Below are 27,520 nucleotides of genomic sequence, written 5' to 3' on the forward strand. Positions count from 1 at the left end.
TAAAATCTGTCATGTATGACTTACCAGGAGCAAAAAGAGAATGTGTGTGTTTTCTTTGAGAGAAAACAATGAAGAAATGTGGGCTTAGCAGTTATTTTAACTAGCACAAATGGATTATTCCTACCACTATCCCTGCAAAATATTTAGAAATCTCTCCCTTGGTAGTATATGAAGTAATGAATGATGTTATGTGTATGCACATGTTATGTGATTGCAACATAGGTGAATATAGCTGTCGCTCTGTGGCTTGCATGTGTTTTTAAGGTAGCTAAAAATTATTCCTGTATTAAAAAATGTTTATATATATTTCTTGGTTTTGATACATATGCGTATTTTTCAAAACAAAACCAGGAGTGAAAAATCTATACAACACACAAAATTAAGAGGAAGATGTCTTTACTAGCTATTGGGAGTTAAATAAATTAGGACTGAAAATTTGATAAGGAGCTAGAGATAAGAATTGAGGATAAATAGAAACCCCAAACCAGAATTTTTTCAACCAATTAGAAATATAGCTAAGACAAACAAGTGGCTGCAGTATGCAGTACAATAACACAGAGAAGTAGAGATCATCAGAAACTTGGTTTTGTCTTATGCTAGACAGGATATCAAATGATTCATCACCACACTGCAGCCAAGTCCTCAGGAAAGACATGGGACTGTTGACTGATGTATTCTGCTTCCAGGAGCTCCTTGGAGGACTCTGGTATCAATATTGTTCAAACCACCTTGTGTAGCTCATGGTTCTCCCTGGTAAAACTTGACAGATATCAACTGAAACAAATTCTATTCCATCTGCTGTATTGTCAACATTTTTATGACATTGCATAAGTAATATATAAAGACACCTAAGTTTGTGACCCTCTTCTAAAAATATATTTTGGTTTTATCTCTTTTTTTTTTTTTTTTGGTGATTGGGTTAGTGACTGCTAGCAGGAGGTCTGATGTATGAATTACGAGAAAATAAGAGCTTTTGAACAAGATGAGAGCTCACTGCTTTACATTTTACCAACTTGCAACATATTCAGGAACTTTTCATCAGAATTCAGTAAGCATTTTTTGAATCATTGCGTTTTTTAAATTTGATAAAGCCTCTGAAAAGCTCCCCCTTCCCCTCCAAAAAAAAAAAAAAAAAAAAAAAAAGAAAGAAAGGAAATGTCTTTTGACAAATAGATATTTATTTCAGCTCATGCTATATGTACCATATATAGGGGCTTATTATTTTTCTTCCTTGGCAAAGTTGCCAATTTAATGATATCATTGTTTATTTTGCTTTGAGAATTATTTCCTCCCTAGAATAAATATTGAGGTGTAACACGCTGGTGTCACTATAAAGCATGAAAGAGATACAGCAGATCTGGGAAAAAATCCAAAGTGCTTCAGACTGACTTTTCTGCCAAGCTCAGGCTTTTTTACCCAAAGCTTTCAGTCCTCAAAAACACAGAGTCATCTTCAAACATAATACAGGTGTAGTCTGAAAATACTAGACTTGTGCAATTGGAATGCAAGATGTCAGCTCCTTTCATCACAACAGAAAAAAAAAACCTTTCCAAAGTTCACTGCTTAATAATTATGTAGCCATTTATGATCTAGAGATATAATTTTGAAGTGGTTTCATTTTTTTTTCCCCAGCAATACTAGATATTTATAAGTGTTTCCCAGCACCATGCACATTTCAGTGAAGGGAGTGAATCACTTTCAGTGAAGTATGGGGAGGGAGCAGGGACACATCTTAACAATTACTTTCTCTTTAGGAAACAGTATCAAAGTGTAATCAGCAAAATTACATTAAGAAAGCAGTCAGACATTTAAATTCTACCATTAGCAATAAAAGAGATATCTAATAGGTGTCTTCTGAGAGAAAGGATGGTCTACTGGATTTCAGTTCTTTCACTGTAAGTCATGCAGCCAGAGAAGACTTCAGATTTTAAGCTAACCTGTAGAAAACTGACACAGAAATTGAGAAAAAGATTGAACTGATTCTGAAGCAAGGACTTATTTTTCTAGCTTTATCAAACAAATGAAGAGAAAAAAAAAAAGTCCCTACTTAACTGTGAAATCAGGAAACTGCACAAATGGAAAAAAAAAACCTTCAAGTGTCATAGGGGAAAATGGAAAAAAAAAAATTGAGACAAATATGTTTCTGTGGAGTACAGTTACAAACAGTGGATTTCTAGCGTGTTTGGAGGTATTTGTAGCTGTCACTACCTTTCTTCTAGTGTCTTCTACTCAGAGATGTCTAACACCCAATCAGGAGCTCATGGGAAGCACTGCTGAAACCTGACCCATGTTGGCCTTAGTAGTCATTCCTTGAAGTCGTAGCCTTTATTTTGTGCGCAGCCAAAAGCCTTTCAGAAGATGTTTGTTGCTTCTGAAGAGGAACATGCATTTGTAGTCAGAAAGGATTTCCTTCTTCATCCAGTAACAGATTGAGTCAGGACATTTATTTAATGCAAAATACACAGTATTTTGTAGAGATGGGAGAGGGAGGAAATCAAGCCTGTAGCAGTGCCACCATCACTCTAGCTTTTGTGTTCAGAGGGATTTCATCAACATTTGGGAGGCACCTCCCGCCAAAGCAAGGCTCCACGTTCTGAAATCCCAGGTGTGTTCCTCATATTTTGTGATCAATGACTTAAGTGGCTGGAAGCGTAGGCTCCCAAGACAGTTCTCAGAGAGAGTTCTGTGTCTTGCTTACGTATGAATTGATCTATTAAGGCCCCTGTATAAGCTCAGTATACAAAAAATACTAAACAAATGTGAGAACCTCGGACAGGCTTGGGCCAGGTACTTATTTTCTGGCATTGCAAAACCTGGGATACTTAATTCATCTGGCCTCTGACCCCTTCAGCAATAAAATCTTGGGGTGTTTTCATGTTCCTTGCTTCAGTTAAATAGTTTACTGGCAGAAAAAGCTAGTGATGGGTACATTTTAAAAGGTTCAGAGGTCTGGTTTAGTTCCACAAAACTATCAAAAGTGTGCAACTTTCATTGCACAGTGAACCTGTGCACGATGAATAAATATTTGGGAATGTGATATCTGAAGGGTTATATTTGTTCCTTTTTTTTTTATTCTTTATGATGAATAACAGAAAAATACAGGATTTTTCTTACCTTCTATTCGACTTTTAAATTAGAAAATCATGTCTGTAATAGTTAGGCAACTAGCCAAACAGTGAGGTAACAATATCAAAACAGCAAGAGAGTAAAATTTGAATTGCAAAGTGAAAAATCTCCAGTCACGAAGTTAAAATGAAGATTTGCTTGTTTGTTTGTTTTCATCTGCCCTTAAGTGAATTTTGGAGATAAAAAACTTCAGGAAAAGATTTAATACTCCAACTATTAATTTAAGCAGGTAAAACTTTAAATTTACTGTTTTTAAGCTCCTAAGAAATTCTAAGAAGAGAAGGGAATAGCAGAGCTAATTGACACTTCTGATATATTTTAAGGATTAAAAGCTGGAAAAAAAATCTTATTTAAAAAAATCAAGTTTTCCAAATGTGATATAAAGAATTTTTAAATGAAAAGGATCTATTTATATCTATAAACTTTTGTAAGCCAATTTACTTATTCCTGAAAATGAGACTGGAAAATTTCCTTCGATAGATTGTAATAGGACAGACTGCAGTGATCAGACTGTCAGACAAGTATATTAACCAGTAGCCTAGTAATATCTGGTCCTTTTTATCCCTACCTCTCCTCACTCTTTTCCCCATGCTTTTATTTATATGAAGCTCAGTCCTAGAAGCCAAATATCAACTCATTTCAAACCACACTGTTCAGCTGTATATATAGAGGCTTTTTTTTTTTCATGTGCCCCTCTCTAACCTCTATCTCTCGAGTTCAGTTTTCTCATCATCCACTTTTTCAAATCTTGAAGTACAAGAACTCTCCGGCCAAAACCTCCTTTCCTCAAGTGGGCCCACAGACTACCTTTGAAATATGTCATAGTTTAGCCCCACTTGGGACCAAGATACACAGTTGCTCACTCACTCTCCCTGCCCTCCAAGGGAACGGGGGAGAGATAATACAACAAAAGGCTTAAGGTTCCAGATAAAGACAGGGAGAGATCATTCCTGTTACCATTATGGGCAAAACAGACATGACTTGTGGAAAATAGATTCAATTTATTCAATTTATTCCAACCAAAGCAGGATAATGAGAGAAAAAAACTCCTCCAACTCTCCCCTCTTCCCTGGCTTAACTTCATTCCAGAGTATCTCCACCTCCTTCCCCCTCTGAGGGCCACAGGGGAGGAACAGAGAACAGGGGTTATGGTCAGTTCATCACATGTTTTCTGCTGCTCCTTCCTCCTTGAAGGTAGAACTCCTCACATTCCTCCCCTGCTCCAGTGTGGGGTCCCTCCCACGGGTTACAGTCCTTCACGAACTGCTCATGCATGGGGTCGTTTTTCCACAGGGTGCAGTCCCTCTGGAACTGGCTGCCCCAGTGCAGGCTCTCCATGGGCCACAGCCTTCACTGGGAATCCACCTGCACCAGCATGGGGTGGTCCACGGGCTGCAGGTGGATCTCGGCTCCTCCATAGGCCTTCATGGGCTGCAGGGGGACAGCCTGCCTCACCATGGTCGGCACCACAACCTGTAGGGGAATCTCTGCCAGGAGCAGCATTACTCCTCCCCATCTTTCTTCACTGACCTTGGCATCTGCAGCCGTTCCTCTCACAAGAAATTCTTCACAATCAGACTTAGAAGGACACCTTGCGGCCCAGAAGGCCAACCACATCCTGGGCTGCATCAAGAGAAGTGTGGCCAGCAGGTCCAGGGAGATAATTCTGGCCCTCTACTCTGCTCTGGTGAGACCCCACCTGGAGTACTGTGTCCAGTTCTGGAGACCCCAACATAAGAAGGACATTGACCAGTCGAAGAAACTCCAGAGGAGGGCCACAAAGATGATAAAAGGGCTGGAGCACCTCTCTTATGAGGACAGGCTGAGAGAGTTGGGGCTGTTCAGCCTGGAGAAGAGGAGGATCCGGGGAGACCTGATAGCGATCTTCCAGTACCTCAAGGGGGCCTACAAGAAAGATGGGGAGAGACTGTTCAGTAGGGCCTGTTGCGATAGGACAAGCAGTAATGGTTTTAAAATAGAGGAAGGTAGATTTACATTGGATATTAGGAAAAAAAAATTATGCTGAGGGTTGTAGCACACTGGAACAGGTTGCCCAGAGCGGTGGTGGAAGCCCCATCCCTGGAAACATTCAAGGACAGGTTGGATGAGGCTCTGAGCCACCTGATCTAGCCGGGGATGTCCCTGCTTCTTGCAGCAGAGTTGGACTAGATGACCTTTGAAGGTCCCTTCCAACACAACCCATTCTATGATTCTGTGATTTCCTCACATATCCTCTCTTTTCTTCTTTTGGCTGGGCTGGGCTGAGTAGGGCTTACTCAGGCCCAGATGGCTGCCCAGCAGGAGGCCAGAGGGTGAGGCCACAGGGCTCGCACCTTCCCCTCTCTGTCTCCACTTTTGTTTTATTTTCCCATTCTTAAATGGATTATTATAGAGGTGTTATCACTGAACATTCCGTCACAAATTGGCTTGACCATAGCCAGCAGTGGGTCTGCCCTAGAGCCGGACAGGTCCATTGGACAAAGGGGAACCTTCTAGCAGCTTCTTGCAGAAGCTACCCCTGTAGCCTCCCTGTTACACAAACTCAGCACAGAGTAGTAACTTCAGTGTTCCTGGTTATGTACCCAGGTACTGAGTACATCTGGTAATTAACAGCCTATATCTATGTTAGTGAAATGTTTCAGCCTCCAGAAAAGCATGGCTGCATTCTAAATGCATTAGAAATATTCTATATTCTAGCTCTCAAACTATGTCTAGGAACCCTTTTGGCATTTTAGTCTGCACAGACTGAAGACATCAGACCTCCTTAGCAGTTGAGCAGCAGAGATGATTGAGTTTCAGCACCCAGGAGTATTTCAGGCAGTGTTTAATCTACAAGTAGAACCACACCCGTACAGTCTCCACCAAGAAGTAGTGCCTTATCATTCAGTCTTGTTAAACTTACGCATAAATATGCTTAAGCTGACCAGGAAAACTTGGAGCTTGCTACCCTCATGTTTCAGAGCAGTCATCACCTGTACATTACTAGATAGACCTAAAAAGGCAATATAAATGTATCACAGGAAGAATATAAATAGGAAGGGGGAATTTTTTCTACATATGACATTTATGGCATGGAATACTCTCTCTGGCCTCTTCGGATCAACTGTTCTGGCTATACCCCTCCAAGCTTCTTGTACCTGCACATTAGCAAAACCTGGGAAGCTGGAAAGTGTCCCTGGTCTCTTTAGCCACAACTAATAATATCAGTGTATTATCAACATTCTTCACATAACAAATCCCATACTGAATTGAAAAACACAACAGCAACTGAAAAGAAAATTAGCTCCATCCCAGCTGAAACCAGAATAGTATCAGATTCTTAAGTAAAAAAAAAAAAAAGAAACAAATGCAAGATGGCAAGATGTGTATCTTTAAAAGTTCAATTAACATGCTAACAATTTAAAAAGCAAATATTTAGGATTTTTTTTTTCATGAGACTGAGTATTTAATGAAACTCATTTTCACCATCCCTTTACAAAATACTGGCTACATCATTTTGAAGTGCTGTATGAATCACAAAAGCAATATTCCTTTTTATTTTCTTTGTAGATAGTGAATACTTTTTTTTTCTGAAATAGTGAAATACAATTTTATTTAAGACTGTATGACTGAGGTGAGTTTGGGTTTATTTTTAACCATTTTATGGATTTGTACACATTATTCATATTACATAAAATTACCATATGTAGTAATAACATTAGTCACTGGGAAAGTCTCTAACCCTACAGGAGAAAATATATTTTCTGATGTTGAGCAACATAAGGTGACTACTTATAGAAAATCCTGTATTTAGTTTTCAGTGGTGTTGCAAATCCAACTAAATATAAGCAAGCAAACTTCCAAGTATCTTGAACTTTTAATAGTAGTGATATTATAGTGTTCTTTTGTGTTTGTTAGTTATTTTTCGCGTGTAAAATCAAGCCTCTCAAGGATCAGTTCTTCTAACACATCTGTAATTTGAATGGGATAGGCAAACCCTAAAAATAATGTATTGGCCTTTCTTGTTCCCATCCAACATAGCTGATTTGTTCTCATAGTTCACTAGAAGCAGGGAGGAAGCAGGGAGGAAGCAGGTTGTCATTATCAGCATTTTAAGTAACCTTGGAGAAGCAGTCTTTACATTTTCCTAAATGTAGGGACTTCAAATGTGCTTCAGCCTATGGACGAAGAACATGGAGAATTGAACTTTTCCTCTCCTATACCCTGTCATGCCATACATGACATTTTACCTTAACCCTTTTTTTTTCTACTAATCTACCTTGCAATTGACCAATACTTTTTGTGATACTCTTTTCAGAGAGAAAAAGTTCATTGGTTTTTAGACTTTTGATACTTACATGATTATTACTTATTTTTAAGTAACATGATGCACCCATCTAGACGTTTTAGGTAACTTCTGAAGAAAATTCAGGAATACAGTTTATTTAGATGTATTTCGTAAGCTTTAAGTTTATGTCACTGATTCATAAGCTTGGTCTTGATACAACAGAAATGCATCAGACAGAATATCTAGACCAAAAGGCACTATAGAATCTGCTGCCTGTTTCAAGTGAGAAATTCCAAAGGTGGATCATGACGTAGCATTTCAAATATGAATGTGGAGTGAAGCTATATTTGTATAGACTTCAGTTTATATTCTATATTTACATCAGAGTATGTGAGAAATGAAATTGGCTCTGTTTGTGCCTTTGAATAGATGAGTATAGATGAATTCTTGTGACAAGTGAAAGGAAAGCCTTTCAAATACATGTTGACATTAGTCAGATTGCAAAAGAAGAGATATGCTGAAGTGTAGAGGCAAATACTCTTGATTCAAAATTCATCTTAATATTCAAAGCCTATCAGATCTTAATTATTAATCAGAAATTATGCCACACATTCTCAATAATTTATTGTAGTACAGACAGCTGATACGTGGGAACACTCGTCACATAGATATTCTCTTGTAAAGGCTATGTGGGTGTCTCAGTGCAGCCTATTACAAAAACTGTTCCACTGCATGTCTACCTTTCCCTACAGCTCTACACCCTGAAAACAGCGTAAAGGAGTTCTCATTGTCTTCTGTTTCTCTGTCTCATTGAAACTAATTTTCTTTTGGAAGGAGTCTTTTTTTTGTGTGTGTTAAACAATATATCTTTTGACAGATTCTTCTACATCTTCTACATCGTGTTTTCAGTTTCTTTTGGAAGATTTTACTACACAATGGAAAGTATTAAATAGCTTTTTAACTCTTCCTCATTCTCATACCATATCTAATATTCCTGGCACTTTGAAATAGATGCATGGTTTTCGTTTACAATGACTTTTTTCTTCTTGGCAAATATTTTAATTGTAAGATTGTTGAACAGTGCATTTGATTGTTTCATAGTCTTTAAAATATTTATATAGGTATATAATATATAAATTTAAGAAACTAAAAAGTGCAGAAAAATAGCCATAGATGGTAAGTATGAGAGAGTAGGTTCATAATTTTAAATGCATTTTAATAACTGAATTTATGACAGTTAGTCATTTAAGCCTCTGACAGACATCACTGGATTGGAAGGCAGCACTTGAACTGTCTTCATAACTGTGTATAAGTGATAGAATCCTGTATACTGCACCTCAAGAGAGATGGCAGAGAGTACACATAGCAGTCATACCTACAACAGCACAACATCTGGGATAAATATGTTGTTACTAGTGAAATGATATAGTTAGCAATGTGAAGAGGCAGCTTCCTCTATCTCCTTGTGCATGGGTAGTCCTCAAAGGAAAATCTGCAAGTTGAATCTCTGGGCATTTTCCTAATTCTCTCACCAATGTTTTGCAACACTGGGGAATAAAATATGCCCAGTAGCTTGGCGTTATCCATCATCCAGATGGTGTATAGCTGGGGATGACATGAATTTGGTGCCCAAAACCACTGTCTGACTAGAATAGAACCTGGTTTCCATTCATCAAATTCTTAAAGCGTTCTCTCCCACTTACTGAGCAGGTGTGTGAGGTACAGAAAACGCATGGCATTATTTCTGTGGTAGCTGTATTTTTTTGTTGTTGTTGTATGATAAATCCATATAAATCACTCTCATTTTTCAGAGTGGCAGGAACAGGTGATGGTGAGATAAATTGTCAGCACAGCTATTTGCACTTAAAATTCAGCTTTACCACCATTCAATAGGTACTATAGGAGTACAGTTTGAAACAAACAAACACAAAAAAGTGAGAGAACAGGTATAAGAAACTGCAAATCCTTGTGAACAATTTTCTTCAAAATAGCAGAAAATTATTAGCACACTTTGTGGATAAGGAAAATATATAAACCAGTAATTTACCAACAACATTCAATCTCTTCTTGGTCTGGAATATCCAAGATGGAGGTTATATTACTCTGAAATATATTATTTGTTTGCAGAAACATGTATTGTCATACCTGTAGGAGATTTCATTTATTTATTTATTTATTTATTTAGTGTATGAATGCTCTTCTGCTCTGATTGCTTGTTTGTAACCTGTAGGACTAACTTCCAGAGGCCAAGTGGTTTTAGAAACACTACAGCCACTGTTACCTGTCCATAGGATAGCAGAATCACAGACTGGTTGAGGTCAGAAGCAGGCTCTGGAGATTATCCAGTCCAACTTCCCTGTGCTCAAGCAGGGCCAGCTACAGCATGTTGCTCAGGATGACGTCCAGTTCAGTATTGAATACCTCCAAGAATGCAGACACCATAACCTCTGGACAATCTATACAGTATTTGACCATCTTCACTAGAATTTTTTTTCTTCTAATGTTTAAGTGGCATTTCCTGTATTTCATTTGTGCCTACTATTTCTTGTCCTTTCACCAGAAATCAATGAGAATACTCTGGCTCTATCTCCTGTACTCCCACCATCAGGTATTTATATACATTGATAAGATCCTCCATGAGCCTTCTCTGCTTCAGGTAAACAGTCCCAGCTCTCTCAGTCTTTCCTCATATGAGAGGTGCTCTAATCCCTTTATCATCTTTGCTGGACTTGCTCCAGTACATCCACATCCCTCCTGTACTTTGGAGTCCAGACTCAGACCTGGCACTCCAGACATGTCTCATCAGGGCTGACCAGAGGGGAAGGATCACCTGTCTTGAAGTGCTGCCAATTGTGCGACTACTTTTAAAAAAATCTGACAGACAACAACAATGGAAACTGCCATGTTCTCCTGTGTTCACCATTAAACATCAAGCTGTGAGATATTCTACCATGGATGTCTCTGTCTCTTCTAGTCCAGCAGGAATATTTGCATCAGCTATAAGCTGTCCCATTCTGAATGAATTCACTCCAGTGTCTATACATATTCACAGTGCTCTTACTATGTGCTTGTTCTAGCTATATATGACTGTATAAAATCTGTATCCAAGAATGTTAAAAATATAAAAATGGCACAGAAGGTGAGCATTTTTTCTTCTCTTACTTTTGTACTAAATAGAAGGTTAGAAAAATAAAAGCCCCATAATTTACATTTCATATTATGTTTGAGTAGAAGTCACTTATTTACAAAGGAATACCTCCAGGCCTATGGCACAAGTTCTTGTACAAGTCATGCAAGGGAATTTTGCTGTGCTCTGTCTCTCATCCATTACTTATTTCTGTATTGCTTTCTTCGTGGTTATTCTGTGCTATACTTTATGGAGGGAATCTTGCTTTCCATCACTTCCCAGTATAGAGAAGATGCAACTGCAGGGATTTCAGTAGAGGTACTTCTGATCTATCCTACCGCCTATTGTTGTTAAGCTCTGAATTTCCCTTACAAGTAAACAATTGTCATGAGTTTTTTATCTTCTAAATCAGGAAGCAAATTGCAGTAGATAAAAAGTGTGGACAGGATTCTTAAAAGATTTTTGAATTTTTTGTCTTTTTTTTCTTTTCAGAAATGGCATGGGTTAGAATAGTTATTACTTTAGTAGGGAAATAGCAAGTATGAGAAAAAAATGTAAACACAATTTCCAACATAAAAATACTGTTTTTTTTTCTCAGTAAGCAATTATAATGTAATATTTTTTTTTCATTTTTTATCCCCTAAGTATGTAAACATCAGTTTATAACTTCACCAAATATTTTACAGTTCTGTGCCTTAGTCATGACTTGCTATTTCTATTTAAAAATGTAGAATACCATTTATATATCTAGCAATACCACTGCTAGCATTGAATACTGTTGGGGAAGTTGGCATATAGAGATTCAACTGATGTTGCTGGTAATTTCATGATAATTTAGCAGAGCTTGATCCACAACAGCTTTTAACAGCAGTCTAACTTTGAGTAATTTGATAAATCATATGCTTAATGTTAAGCACATGTATGAGAGTTTTTCTGGAGGTGGATGTTACAATACTTCAGTTCTCATACCCTGCAAGTTATTAGAATTTTATTTTTCCTGTTTTTTTTTTTCTGTCTAGAAACAAAAACTGCCTCCTTTAAATCCTTTTAAATGTTTTCTTTTAAATAATTTTTGTAAACTCTAGCTTCTAATAAACATAGGGCAAGATTCTTCCTTTCTGTAGCAGAAGTGTTTACAACTGGATATTTTTTTTCTGGTGAAAACTAAAGGATTCCATGAAATATCAAGTAAACAGATGACACTTGTGCATATTTAATACACTGGATCTAAATATAAAAAAAAAAAAATATATATATATATTTAGAAAAATTTGCAACAGGTATACTGACTAAGGAATTTGGAAGCCATTACTAGAAATTGCATATGTTAGAAATAAATATTGGAAAGTTAGTTTCTGGTGTCCTTCTGATTTTTTTTTTTCCAGCTTTCTTGTGTATTTTAAAGAGTCAATCAATGTAAGCTGAATGTAAGAAATCATAAAAGTATTTCTCTCAAATTTTACTGACAATTGTAATGTTTTACAACTTAGTTTTTGCCCTGAGATATGTCCTCGACATAAAAAGGGTGAACTGACAAAGTGAAATGTAGGAAATCACACCACCGTTCCCATTACCAGTAATGGCAGTTGCAGATTTGATTCCTAAGTCACCACACTGAAAATTTCCCCCTCAAGAGTAATGAAAGCCAGGAAACTTAGCATGGGAATGAAACTCTTGTAATGGACTACTTAACTAGATTTTGATACCTGGAGAGAAAAGAGAATGAAATTTCAGGAGCTGTATTTAACTGATAACATACTACATTCCAAAGAAGGCTATACAAGGACAAGCGGTAATGTTAGAAAAATGGTGCTATAAGCCGTGGTTGTACAGAAAGATAAAATATAAAGGATAAAAGAAGCAGGCTGTTACCCTTGGGACTGGAAGGGAACATTAAACTGCTGAGGGCTAAACATAAGAGCAGTTATTCTTGGATCCCTATTCATGACAGGAGGGTCTCCTAAAGGAGCTTACTTATAAAAAAGACAAGGAAAAGATGGAAAGCTAGGGAAGGAGGTACAGCAGCGTGTAATGATGATCTACAAAGAGGAGGAAGATAAAATGATTCTGCCAATCTGCTATAGGTATATGTAGGAAGGATAAGGGTAAGTGGCAGTGAAGGACATACCTACAAGTAAATGTGTTAGGATGGGTAATGGGAACCTGCAGTGATGTCTCCAGCTTTTCATAAAATCACAGAATCATAGAATACTTAGGGTTGGGTTGGAAGGCACCCCTAAAGGTCATATAGTCCAGCTGCCCTGCAAGGAGCAGGGACATCTTCAACTAGACCAGATTGCTCAGAGCCCCGACCAACCTGGTCCTTAATGCTGACAGGAATGGGGCGTCTACCACCTCTCTGAACAAACTGTTCCAGTTGTAAAAAAAAAATTGTAAAAACATTTTTTTTTATGTATCAAGTCTGAGTCTACCTCCTTCTATTTTGAAACCACTACCCCTTGTCCTTTCACAATAGGCCCTACTAAAGAGTTTCTCCCCATCTTTCTTGTAGGCCCCCTTGAGGTACTGGAAGACCGCTATCAGGTCTCCCCAGAGCCTCCTCTTCTCCAGGCTGAACAGCCCCAACTCTCTCAGCCTGTCCTCATAGGAGAGGTGCTCCAGCCCTCTGATCATCTTTGTGGCCCTCCTCTGGAGTCTCTTCAGCTGGTCAATGTCCTTCTTATGTTGGGGTCTCCAGAACTGGACACAATGCTCCAGGTGGGGTCTTCCCAGAGCAGAGTAGAAGGGGAGAATCACCTCCTGCAGGCCACGCTTCTTTTGGTGAAGCCCAGGATGCGGTCGGCCTTCTGGGCCGCAAGCATGCATTGCTTGGTTCATGTTGAGCTTCTCGTCCACCAGCACTCCCAAGTCCTTCTCCTCAGGGCTGCTCTCTATCCATTCCCCGCCCAGCCTGTATTTGTCCCTGGGATTGCCCTGACCCACGTGCAGGACCTTGCACTTGGCCTGGTTGAACTTCACGAGTTTCTCACGGGCCCACCTCTCCAGCCTGTCACGGTCCCTCTGGATGGCATCCCTCCCCTCCGGCATGTTGACCGCACTATGCAACTCGGTGACATTGGCAAACTTGCTGAGGGTGCACTCTATCCCACTGTCCATGTCGCCAACAAAGATGTTGAAGAGGGTCAGGCTCAACATGGACCCCTGAGGAATGCCACTCATGACCGGTCTCCACTTTGACATTGAGCCATTGACCACCACTCCCTGAGTACGGCCATCCAGCCAACTCCTTATCCACTGAGTGGTCCATCCGTCAAACCCATGCCTCTCCAGGTTAGAGAGAAGAATGTCGTGTGGGGCATTTTCCATGTACCTTAGCATCGTTTCCAGGAGAATCTGCTCCATGACCTTGCCAGGCACAGAGGTGGGACTGACCACCATGTAGTTCCCCGAGTCTTCCTTTTTCCCCTTTTTGAAAATGGGGGTTATGTTACCTCTTTTCCAGTCAGCAGGAAACTTACTAGACTGACACAACTTCTCAAATATGATGGGCAGTGCCTTGGCATCTTCATCCACCAGTTCCCTCAGGACCTGTGGATGCATCTCATCAGGTCCCATTGTACTTGTGCACCTTCAGGTTCCTTAGATGGTCCCCAGATGCTTTTCTGCTACAGTGGGCAGTTCTTCATTCTTCCAGTCCCTGCTCTTGCCTTCCTTGACTTGGGCAGTGTGGCTAGAGCCGTTTTACAGAGTTTAAGTGAAATTCTAGTCCTGTGAAAGTGAAAAGACACTTTTGTAGGCAGGATTTAATCTCATAATTTCTTCTAAATCTTTCTTTTGTCTACATGCTTACTGTATATTCACCATGTACATTTTCATCTATACCAGCACAAGAACCTCTCCTTTGCAGTCACATTCTTACATATCCCTTCTACTTTATCTCAATATTTTACTGAGTTTTACTCATTAAAAAAGGCAGTGGAAATATTTTTCTGCAGTCTTTTATTGTCTCTTCCATTTTTTTCATATTATTTTACATTTACTGTTGATACTTATTCTATTAAAGTTTTTATATACAGTGATCTGAAAGTTAATACAAAAACAAGTAGATGTTTTCATGTATACATAGACATAGTTTATTAAAACATAAAAGTAAATTTAGGGTTCAAGACCCATATTTAACCCACCACAGTATGTTCTTACTTTAAATCTTGAAGATCCTTGGAGTTAATTGTAAGTTTTAATAAGGGTCTTAATGGCCAGATTAAAGGTCATTTAAGATAAAAACAGTGCCCAATGTTGAAAATGTGTATTCCACTAAAAAAAAAAAAAAGAGAAGTGTCAAGTCTGAGTGTAGAAATTTCTGATTAGCTCCTGGCTTATTTTGATGATAGCAAACGGTGATAAGTACCATACTGTTTTTATTTTGAAGTTTCATCTAAGGTAGCATTTTAAGTTTCCAGAGTGCTGTGAGTATCTAGTCTACAATCCCAATCAATAAAACATACAGATGGATACCTGCCTGTTGACTCTCAGCAAGGTAACTACATCATATAATTTAAAGCATCTAGTTTAGTTGCTTGGAGTCACCTACTGACTCTATAAGAAACAAGGACTTCTTATTTTAGGTATTATGCATCACACCAGAATGAAACACCTGAAGTGGCTGATAAGAATAACCTCACTCATTGACTTGATTAATCCAGTTTTAAAAAGTCAGTGACGTACCATCAAAAGCATTCAATAAGATAACTAGCTTGCTTCAGTCACACTTGTCCATTTCTGTAATAAAGCTTACTTTTTTATTTACCCTGATTTTGAAAATATATAAAAGTATCTGGAGTCATTTTGTGTTGTGTGGTTTAGGTTTTTTCTTTTTCTTTTTGGGAGCTTTTTTTGAGTTTTTAAAGGGTAAAATCCAGTAAAACAGTATTATATATATGTAAGCAACTCTTATTCGACACTTGTTTAACAGCAAGAAAATTATTTTTTCCCTAAGAGTGCACAGCCCTTCTAAGTTTCGCTAGAGACAGATGTCTGACCTGCAGACAGGATGGACTGGTTTATTTCTGGTTTTAGATTATAAGTTCCACGGGGTTTTTTTTCTGATTAAAATTCTGATTCTATTGAATTCTCATTATTTTGGTCATTGATTTCACCTTCTGTTTTTAAAACATGTGTTGAGCTTTGCTATCTGTTTAGTAGTAAATATTTCCAATTCATTCCTGTAGGATCAAGATGGAGCTCTATATCTAACTTTCCCTGGTATTAAAATGTATTCCTCAAACAATGGTATTTTCATCAGCAAACCATAAAGAATTCAGCTGAGACAGACGGGGGAAAAAATGGGGTTTTTTAAAATTATTTTTTCATATACTATACAATCAATTCCACTATTTTTTTTTTGTCACAGATACAGGAATGAATCCCTGTAAGGATACAAAATAAATTATCTCTATTATGTAATCAAGATCAGGAGCTGATGCTGTTGCTTGTTGTAATCAATCCATGAAATGAAAGCGATCATAAACCACACTAGCACACTGTATCCACATAAGCCTCTTGTAATTGGGATGATCATTTAATTGGCGCATTCTGCTTCCACTGGGATGTGCCATTTAAGAGGGATCTAGTTTACTCTGCAGTTACAAAGCTTGTTATGTGATGTCCTCAGCTAATATTACCTGTATTGTAAAGAAATGGAAAAGATGCACAGAGTTTTCATCTTTATTTTGTCAGCCGCACCAACTACAGGAGCTTTGGTTCTCACACTGAACTGAGAGAAAAAAAAAAAAAAAAAGACAATTATGCTGTTAGAGAAGAATGTACATTTTCCACTGTGTTAAAATGATCAAAGGAAAAGTCTTCAGTAGCTGCACTCTTGTGCAGTACAATCAACATAGCTCTATGGCAGAGAGATGAACAGGGAGAAACACGAAGAAAGGGTAATATAAGAGGGAAAATGACAGCAAAATAAGTAATTTAAAGTAAGTACTGCTTCTTGCTCATAGGTTTGAATGTATTAATTTATTTGTTTATTAAGAATATAAATTTAAATTTATGGAACTATCAGAATCTATTTTGAGTACATTTCCATAATTATGTCAAAGGCATAGTAATAGATTACTTGTTCTTGTTCTCCTAGCAAGGTGGGTAAGGAGGTATTAGCATAAACAAACTTATCTCACTCATCAGCTTTCAAACTCCAGTGAAGGGATAGGGACTTTTATAACTAATGTAATTTCAGATATTCAAATTATCTTCCAGGAAGCTTCCACTTGAGAAAATAAAGGACTGGCACACATAAATTTTCTGTTCTCTAGTTCACTGATTATTTGCAAAATTTCTTAAAAACTAAAACAAAAACACCCCCTTCTTCAAGTAGTTTTCTTTCAAGGAACATCTTTCATTATATTCCCAAAGGTATACCATTCTACAAAACTAGGAGAACTTACCATTCTATTTGTGACGGAAATAAATTACAGCTAATAAGGGCTGGAATTTGACTTATACAGAACATAATCTCAAATAAGGGAAATAATCACGCAGATGTCTACATCCCCTTTATAGATATCTCTCATATTCCCTCAACTGTTTTATTTTTAATTAGTGCTTCCTACACTTTTGTTTTGACTACTTAAAATATACCTTTTTCTAGAGCTCCATTATGAAGTGGAAGAATTCTACAACAGCTTATTTTCTGTGCAATCTGGATAAACTGTTTTCAGGAGTACTAATGGGAAATAGCTTAGATGGATTTTCAGTAGGTCAAAATTTTAAAAATCATAGAATCATAGAATCATAGAATGGTTAGGGTTGGAAGGGACCTTCAAAGATCATCTAGTCTAACCCCCAAAATATGCATATTTGACTGAGTAAAAAAGTAAAAATGCAAATTTCAGCTCAAATAAAAGTTCAAATCAACTCTGGAAGAAACGGAAGCTTTATAGAATTAATATGGTATTGCCAAACAGACTGTGAATTCCAGTTTGTGAAAGGATAAATGTATCTTATAAATACACATTTGGTATATGCATTTTAAATTTACTTGCTAATGTTTTCCAATGTATTTCAGTCCCTAATTATCTCTGAGGCCTATTACCAGGCTCTCACCAGAGCAACGTCATGTCATTTGTGGCCTTCCCATATGGGGAGCTTCAGTGGCTCCCAATAAGCCGACTGCTTGTCTCTTCCACTCTGAGGATATGCTGGTAAATAATCTGATTTCCCACACCTCCAGTAGCATCCTCAGTGCTGCCTACATTTTTAAGCCAAGAGGAAAATCCTTCTACTTCACTTTGAGAAGTGTTGGCTTCTACCTGCATACCAGTCACCCAGAGGACTTCCACATTCCTTCTCTAATAGATGTAAAACACATTACATGGATTTTTTATTGTAGCAGCCTAGGGCTTTAGATGTCATGTTTATGTGGAGGTAGGTGATATTTTATCAACATATACTTAGTGAATGTTATTCACATGATTTTCACCTTCTTTGTCTAATTCATACTTAACTGCAGAGTACACCACAAATCTCTTCTTTGTTACCTTGATTCTCACTCTCACATTCCTTCATTTCAGCTTCCCACTGTCATTTCCTACTTGGATACACTGCCTCTTGTTTTTTGATTTATTTTTCTTTCATTTACCTTGCTTCACTACACAGATACTTTCCCAACTGCAAGTCATTTTGCAGGCTCCTGACATTCGTTAGTAAAGAAAACACACCTATGAAAGCTAGACTTTCACAATCTATGCAATCTAAAATTGTCATTGCTTTAATAAGAATATAATTTCAGAAATGTTGAATAGCAATACTGAATCCAATAGCCTCTATGCCTACTCAGTTGCTAAAAATCAAGCACTGGAAGCAGATTTATGCGAATAATACTGTGTATATGGCCATGTGAAAAAGAAACAAACAAGAAGACCAGAAAAATGTAAGGTGAAAGCACAGAAAAAAATTATTATTGTGGCAGTCATCATTTATGTCTCGAAGTTATGCTAAATATTTGTTTTCTAAATGTTTTCTTTATGACTGTCTTTAATTTCAATGTTTATTTTTTCCAGGAGAATGATGACATCAGTTGTCGTTTGGAGAAATGTAGTTTGCTTCTAGATTAGTAGCAATGTCAATATTGTTAAAAAAAAAAAAGAAAAAGTAAAGTTGGATTGGTCACATGATATGTTGGACATCTTAGAGACAATGAATACAAAATATTTTCTCAGTTCATTAACATAAAAGACCTGATCAGGTTGTGATAGAGCTATTGATTCAGTAATGATCATTCTGATACTAGAAGGAACAATATAATTTTCTTTGTGTTTTTGCACCTCTTCCAAGTTAAGGTCTCTGCTACCATATTTTGCATTTTACATGTGGATACATATGATATTTACCATTTATTGATGAGTTAAACAGAGATAAGTACACCTAAGTCTCTACAATAATTTTTAATACCTAGATTTTCATTTTCATCTATACTTAATTATATTACATATCTGTACAAAGTCATATTAACTTTGACTGAACCTAGTATTTTCCCAGGAGAAGTCGTCTATTGTGTTTATTCACTCAAATTCACTTGTCAATTATTCATGTAATTCAGGGGGGAATCTTTTCAATGGATAGAAAAATCTGAAGGGAGGATGCAAAGGAAACAGAGCTGGGCTGTTCTTAGTGGCACAGTGACAGAGGCGATGGGCATGAACTGAAACACAGAAGGTCCTATCTGAACATCAGGGAACTTTTTTTACTGTGAAGGTGACCAAGCACTGGAACAAGTTGCCCAGGGAGGCTGTGGAATGTCCATCCTTGGAGATATTTAAAAGTCATCTGCACATGGTCCTGGGCAGCCAGCTTTAAATGATCCTGTTTGAGCAGGAGGGTTGGACCAGATGACTTCCAGAGGTCCCTTCCAGCATCAAGCATTCTGTGGTTCTCTGATCCTACAACTACAAGGCTCCCTGATTAATTTACTGGATTTGTTATTGCTATAGTAGGGACTCAACTCTTTCCCTGTATTGTATATGAAATTTCAAATGTATATTTAGCACGGCAGAGAGTAGGTAAGGAAGATCTGGTTTTCTATAATTTACCATGTTCTACTTGCTTACTCTAGTTCTAGAAACTCATGCTTTTCCACCAGATCAGTGTGATTTCTTCTGACTGACTATCCTGCTTCTCAGATACAGCGGACTGGTTACATTCTAACAAAAGGTGTATTCAATGCTAAATCCAAACCAGTCCACTGAGGAAAATCAAATGAGAACCATATGAAAGACTGTCTTGGAAAGCAGCGAGTAAGAAGTCTAACAATAGCAGAAGCATAAGTTTCTAGTTTAATGTTATGAGGATTCATGAGATTCCTGGGTATGAAAAGTAGGAATAAAATCTATACACAGGCAAATGTTCCTACTTTGGCCATTTTGTAGTAAAGCTACTCACTGGAAGTACTGGAAGTACTTACTGGAATACCGTGCTATACCTAATCTTTATGCTTGTTCTTCAAGGGAAATATGGAATATCGGAATGATTTATAAATACTGTGAAAGAAAAGGTCCTCAAACTGGAAAATAAATCTTGTTATATATGTCCTAAAAAGTTTGAGTTTACCAAAGAGAATTCCAAGAGATGACTCAATCACTAAACAAAAGAACACATCACAAAAAATATTAGTGAACAGAGGTTATCCACAGCTGATGACAAACATGTAACAAGATCCAGGGATTGAAAACTTGAATTAGACAAACTCAAGCTTGAAATAAGATGTAATTTCCTAGCTGTGAGGTAATTAGATATTAAATAGAGTGCTGGGGAGCTGGTATTACTTTCAGTTGAAATCTTCCAAGGAGAGATTAAATTTCTTCACCAAAGAATAAGTTCTACTCCAGTTTGGGAAATAACATGTTTAAAGGTGCAAAGGATTTGTTTCCTTGGTTTTGAAAATCCCATGGTCTTGAGCTGTATATGTCTGTACCCATGAATCAGATATTCACTGATTTGCATAAACACAATTACTATAAATGAATTTCCTTTTTAAAGACTTCTTCTAGTTGTGTGCAAATTTGAAAAATCTTTTTTTCTCTTGATGCAAAACTGGTCAAATAGACATTACTTCACGTTATTTTCTCCATCCTCCTTCATAACAGAGACTAGTCACTATCAGGAAGAAAACATTTGCCAGAGGTGGCTAATATATGAGATTAAGTAGACAATCCTGTTTCTCAGAAACTTAATTTTACTTAAATACTAAGTCTCATATTAATCCATTAGTTTATGGCTATGAAGGGATCTTTTAGTTGTGTTTCAGATGTCTGCCACAGAGAATTTGTATTACAGGTACGTATCATTTTGGCATACTTCATGTAAAAGAAATCCTACCGTAGAAGGATTCTGGGGGGATTGATGGCACCTTAATCTTTCGTTTGGTTGATCTACCACCAACAGCTGCTATTTTTTTTCTGAAAAGAATATAAAGTAAAGTGGTTAGTCAAATGTGAGCACATTAGGGACCTTGGTATATAGGATGTCAACAGGACTTTGATATATAGAACTTCAGCTTAGCTGATCTAAAAATGTGTTGTAATGAAGTTTTATGAACTATGAATACATAGTTTAATGTTTAGACTCAGTTGGATGTACAAATTATATTGTATTAGTGGATTAAAAGTTCAAAATGTAAGTACACTGGAGATCCAACACTAGTGCAATGATACTATGTATTGAAAGAAGAAAAAAGCTTGGATAGTTTGACAGAAAAACTATGCAGAAGCTATCAAAACAATAAAGAAAATTTTCTGATTCTATTAATTAAAATCTTATCTTTTATTTAATTTTCTTTTATTTTGGATAAGAGTAAAGGACAGAAACAATAATTGGAAAAAACAGAGTGAATCATTGCTCTAGATTTAAGTGAGAATTTTTTGAGTCTACTAAGAATTTCTTTTTAAGTTAAGTCTTGACTCTTTAAAAAACTGCAAAATTATGCCAGAAATATTTTACTGGGTTTGATCCAAAATATAGTGAAGCCTTTACAAATGCCTTATGTATTGACATTGACTTTTAATAGGTAGCTGTAGGTTCACCATAGTTCTAAATGAGGGCAAGCATGTACTTCACAGTGTGCTAATTTTAGTTCACAAGCTTGCTGCCACTAGGCCCTCAGGCTTACTCCTCATCTGGAATTTGAAATGTTCTGTTAGCACTGTTACAAACAAACTGAAAAATGTAAAAAACATCAAAACACTCAAGTGGTTGAAAATATAACTGTATAAAAGAGCTGCTAATATATATTATCAAAGAACGTTCTTTTTAAATTAGTATTTTTTTTCTTTACGTTATTGATTTAGAGCTCTTGAGGCAACCTTGCATATTATCACATAGGAAACAATGCAAGAGTAGAGGAAACAGCATACATGAATTGGTACAGAGTTGCATCCCTTCACCTCACAGAGCTGTGAGGTAGAAAATCTTGAATTATTACAGAAAACGCAAGGATTACTTCGGACACAGGATTTAAACACAGTTATCTAAACTATAGATTACATACCACTTTTGGTTTGCAAAAATGAAAAGAATAGCAAATTGTTTTATCAGGAGCTGTAAGCTCCTTCTGTTCAGTGCCTCTAGAGTGAGAGCAAAAGGAAATAAAATATATTAACTTAGTCCCTCTGATGTTTACAATAGTTGTGGTAATTCTAACTACCTTTAATTTGTGTCAGAAGCTCTTTTTTTTTTTTTTTTTTTGTAGTGAACACTTCAAACCTGTAAAGTAGATTGCCTTTCTTCCATCACTGAAGAACTGATCTACAGTCTTATCCAGGGAGTCTCACGTCAAGAAAGAAAGGATGGCAAGGCATAATGGAAAGGAAGTTATGTGCCCTGAAAAAGATTGAGAACTATCCAATAGAAACAGAAAAAGAAAACAAACCTTGAATTTAAAAGCATGGAAAAATAGGAGAAACATTAATTTTAACCTGAAAGCATTTGGCAATATTACAATATCTTAAAGTTATGAAGATAGTGTATCTTAATTTAGATCTTTTCATTTTGAGAAAGAAAGAGGGAAGGAAAATGAATATCAATTTGTTGAAATTCTAGATTTTCACTGTCAGGTAAGTATGCTGAAGCAGGCAGAAGGAGGACTGGGCTTGTTTCTAATTCCTCAAAAGGAACTAGGAGACCAGAAATACTATGAATCTTAAACACAAATTTTATGGTAGATCTCCCAGAATTTAAAAATTTAGGAATTCCCTCTCTTTCCTTCTCTATCCCCTATCAGAATGACAAATTCAGTGTAGTGTGTTGACAGTAACAGCTACAGAACAGTAAAAGTTACCTCATCAAAAGCAACAAGGGAGAAATGTACCTGACCAAAAAGTGATAGTCAAGACACTGCATAAATTCTAGATCTAAAAAAGGACAGCAACAATCTATGAGCACAGATGATAAAACCTAACATCACCATGTAACCTCATCTACAGCAAGGAAAGATGAAAGGAGTACAAAGTGGCCAATATATCCCGCTTCTGATGGCAGCTGTGCAGGCTGACAGCCAGAAAGAAGGAATACAAAGGGTGTCATGTAGAGATACTCACCCTGACAGATACCTAACTCTTCCTTTACCTTTGAAAATCCCTGGTCACGTCCTACTGAAACAAATTATCATATAGGTATTCTTGCCCCTTATTTGCAGGTGTTGTGGTTTAGCTCTAGTCACCACACAGTTTCTCGTTCACCCTCTGCCTCCCCAGCAGGATGAGGGAGAGAACTGGGAACAAAGGAAAACTCATGGATTGAGATGAAGACAGTTTACTAGAATAGCAAAGGAAAATTACAATAATAACAAAAATACAAGGATACTAAAATATACAAAATTAACAATGCACAATTTCTCACCACTCGATGTGTCAATGACCAATATAGCCTCTCCCCAGCAGCAATCATGGAAATGAAACTGAGCAGCAAGCAAAGAAGCATGAGGCGGGGAGAGAGAGAGAGATGCCCCTCCACCCTGGGCAACCCCTGCTTACACACTGGACATGATGTCTATGGCATGGAATACTCTCTTTGACCAGTTTGGGTCAATTATTCTGGCTGTATCCCCCCCAGCTTCTTGCACCTGCACATTAGCAAGACCTGGAATGCTGGGCAGTGTCCTTGCTCTCATTAGCAAGACCTGATAACATCAGTGTGTTTATCAACATTCTTCACACACAAAATCCAAACCACACCAGCTACTGAGAGGAAAATTAACTCCATCCCTGCTGAAACCAGGACAATATATAAGCTTCCCTACATTTATGGGATGTACCCAGAACTAACTGGAAAGGGAAGCCCTTTCGAATCAGTCAGTCCCTAGGCATAAGGTTATTTCACAGTCAAGGTACAGACTCAGCTCAAAGAGGCATCACCTAACAGCTAAGCATTCAACTAAGCTGTGTGACCTTAGGATTACAAGGAAAGGTTGTGTTTTCTCCAAAGAGAAATGGTAATAGAGTTGCTCTCAGGAGGAAGCTGATAAAAGTGTGCTAGAGAACTAATAAAGCAGTGCTGTGCAGAGACTTTCTGTTGTAGAAATCATCCTTTAAAAAATCTTCTTTTTTGAAAGTCTGAAGAGAATATAGCTGGGTATTCTCATTGCAATAATTTAATGAAAGAAAAATGTAGGGTGAGTCTCAAGGGTTACTCAATCCTGACTTTTTTTTTTTTTATGTGCACTGAAATTGTCAGACTTGGTGTAAGCTCATAAAATAATGTATACATTAGGGAATGCTGGTGCATTGTACTTGGGATGTAAGTTATTTCCCTGTATCTCATAGGGATCAGATGACAATTAAAGATTCCCTTGAGCATCTAGGCACCTCAGACAGCTTGGAGCTTTCTCTTCAATTTTCTTTATACACAATGAGCAGTTTGAGCCTGAATTATTTACACTGGATAGGGAAACAACAGGAAGGATATACAAGAAAGAAGTCTTTGCATACACATGGATTCGTGAACTGCACAGGAGGACCTTACGGAGAAGACTATATTCGCTCAGAGAGAATTCATTATAATGAAGATGATAGAAAATGGATCAAATTGGTGTGCATCCTCTTACAAAGACAAGTTGTTGTAACTGAGGTTGAATAGCTGCTAATCTCAAGCTCCCTAAAAAGCTCTGAGAAAATAAAATGGGCAGTAAGTATACATTGCTGCAATGAGGCCTCATTTTAACTGATTGTTTGAATGCTGTCTTCAAAAATGAGTCTTCCCAACACAAACACCCATTCACCCTAAGGAGTCTTAGTCTGATCAATGATAAGATATATATACTCTGTCTTTCCCAATAACTGATGTCTACATTGTCCCCTCTAAGGAAAGCTTAATTGATAAATACCTTTATGGACTAGGCCCCTGGAGACTTAGCATCTTACTTTAAACCTAAAACCCCTTTTCCTGTTTCTATGTGCACTTCAGCCAGCTATAAATTGCCTCAAGGTCTCTGAAGTCATTATTTACAAAAGAGATTTTCTGGTTAAGCAAAGATTTCTCAGCATTCACATAAAACCTACTTACAATAAATTCTTCTGTTTTTTTCTTGGAAGAAAGGTAATAACATTTAAATTGTACATTTAACCTGTGGGTTCTAAATGTTAGAAGTTACTGAATCTGGTACTCCAACAGAGGCAAGGCTGACACAGCTCCATGTCCTCACGTCCAGCTTGGAGTGAAGCTGAGTGTGTGTTCCCAACAGGCACACATACACAGAGTATGTGTATACATTGTTGACTGCACAGGTCAACAAAGACAGAAAATATAGCACTTGCTCAAATGCAGTATTGTGGTTCAGCCCCATGCGGCAGCTAAATCACCGCACAGTCACTTGCTCACCCTCCCCACTCTCCAAGGGAATTGCGGAGAGAAAATATAACAAAAGGCTCAAGGGTCAAGGTAAGGACAGGGAGAGATCATTCAGCAGTTACCATTATGGGCAGAACAGACTCGACTGAAGGAAAATTAACTTAATTTATTAACAATCAAACCAACACAGGATAACAAGAGAAAAAAAGCAGATCTTAACAACATTTTCCCCTCACCAGAGTAGAATACTGAAAGATAAAACAAGATCTTAAGAACACCTTCCCCGGCTCCTCCCTTCTTCTCAGACTTTATTTTACTCCTGAACTCTCTACCTCCTCCCTCCAGCAGCACAGGGGGACAGGGAATGAGGGTTGCGGTCGGTTCCTCACATTCTTCCCCTGCTCCAGTGTGGGGTCCCTCCCACAGGAGACAGTCCTTCATGAACAAGGTGGATCTTTGCTCCTCCATGGGCCTCCATGGGCTGCAGGAGGACATCCTGCTTCACCATGGGCTGCACCACGGGCTGCAGGGAAATCTTGCCTGAAGCACCTCCTCCACTTCCTTCTTCACAGACCTTGGTGTCTGCATAGGTGTTCCTCTCACATGTCCTCTATCCACTCCACTCTACTTTGCCAGACCAGGCCGGGCCAGGTCGGATCAAGTCTAATTCAGACAGCTGCCTGGTGGGAAGCCAGGGAGTGAGGCCCACACCTCCCCCTTCTTCTCTCCCCATCTGTGTGAGGGATTTCAGTGATGGTCCATGTAGGGCCACTGTGGGGAATTACAAGCTGCACACAGCTGTGAGAATGTGACCTTGGAGAGGGGAGCTAGGAGGGTTGTTATCTCAGAGGGGGGAGCTAGGAGGGTTGTTATTGAGCAGTATGTTGCTGCTACCTGGGAACTGCTGTTAGCCAGCAGGGCACGTACTTGGCAGGCCTTGCTGCATGCGCTGGCCATGTGTGCATCAACACCTGGTCAGTACTCTTCCATTGAATCTGCTGAGGGTATAAACAGAGGCGGCTCAGAGCAGAAGGGAGAGAAAGGACCCAGAGCACACTCTACGAACAACAGGGGACGCCCTGAGGGTGCTGCAGCTGCCTCCCTCCTCTGCTCTGACCCCGCTGACCATCATCCTCCTGCTCGGCGGTGTCCCCGGCTTAGTTGGGTTGGTAAGACTCTCATAAAGGGAAAACAATACGCTGGTAACGGTTTATGCTAGGGACTGTAACTGCTTATGCTAGTAACTGCTTATGCAAGGCTATAATAGAGCAATAAATACTGTTGTGCTTTTAAATGTCATATGTTGGGTGATCTTTGTGAGTAGGAATCCTGCAAACTGGTTACACCATCCTGCTGCTTTGTTTTCACCTTCTTAAATACTTTATCACAGAGTAGGGATTGGCTTGGCCTCAGCCAGCACCAGGTCTGCCCTGGAGCTGGCCAGGTCCACCAGACAAAGGGGAAACTTCTAGCAGCTTCTTGCAGATGCCATCCCTGTAGTGCCCCCTCCCACACCACCAAAACCCAACACATGCAGACAGCACTAACAGCTGCTAACTACTCTCAGGATAAAAGCACATTAGCAGAATACATATACATATATATAGATATATACAATGTAGATGTCTTCAGTAACTGACCTTAGAGACCCAGCAGCTGGCCCCAGAATAACGTGGTCTCCCAATTGCACAGACACATGTAAACAGGTCTCTTCAGTAGCTGGCCCAGACCTATGGCCACACCAGTAGCTGAACCTCAGAGTCTATGGACTTCTCAGTCACTTATTTGGACCTCCTGGTCCCTCCAGCAGCTAACTTGCAGACCTTCTGGTCCCTCCAGTATCCAGCCCAGATACTGGTCTCTCCAGTATCCAGCACCTCCAATAGCTGGCTCCCAAGTGTCTTATCCTGTTTGCTGGATACTCCAGTCTGATGTTTCCTATGCTTATACACTGGTACAAGCACTCACACCGCGCACAGGCACCCTGGTGTCTCTAGTTGCTGAGCTCAAGACACATGGTCACTCTGACCCACATTCCCATGCTGACCCTCAGACCCACCTACACACACACCAACATAGAATAGAGAGTCCCTCACCCATGAAATGACTTAAAAATGGAGTTTAGAAGAAGAGAGAAGAGACCATACTGATTGGGTTCAGGGCACAGCCAGATACACATCCGAACCAGCATCAGT

Source organism: Chlamydotis macqueenii, chromosome 3 (assembly GCF_036417535.1).
Source record: "Chlamydotis macqueenii isolate bChlMac1 chromosome 3, bChlMac1.mat, whole genome shotgun sequence".
NCBI classification, from domain to species: domain Eukaryota; kingdom Metazoa; phylum Chordata; class Aves; order Otidiformes; family Otididae; genus Chlamydotis; species Chlamydotis macqueenii.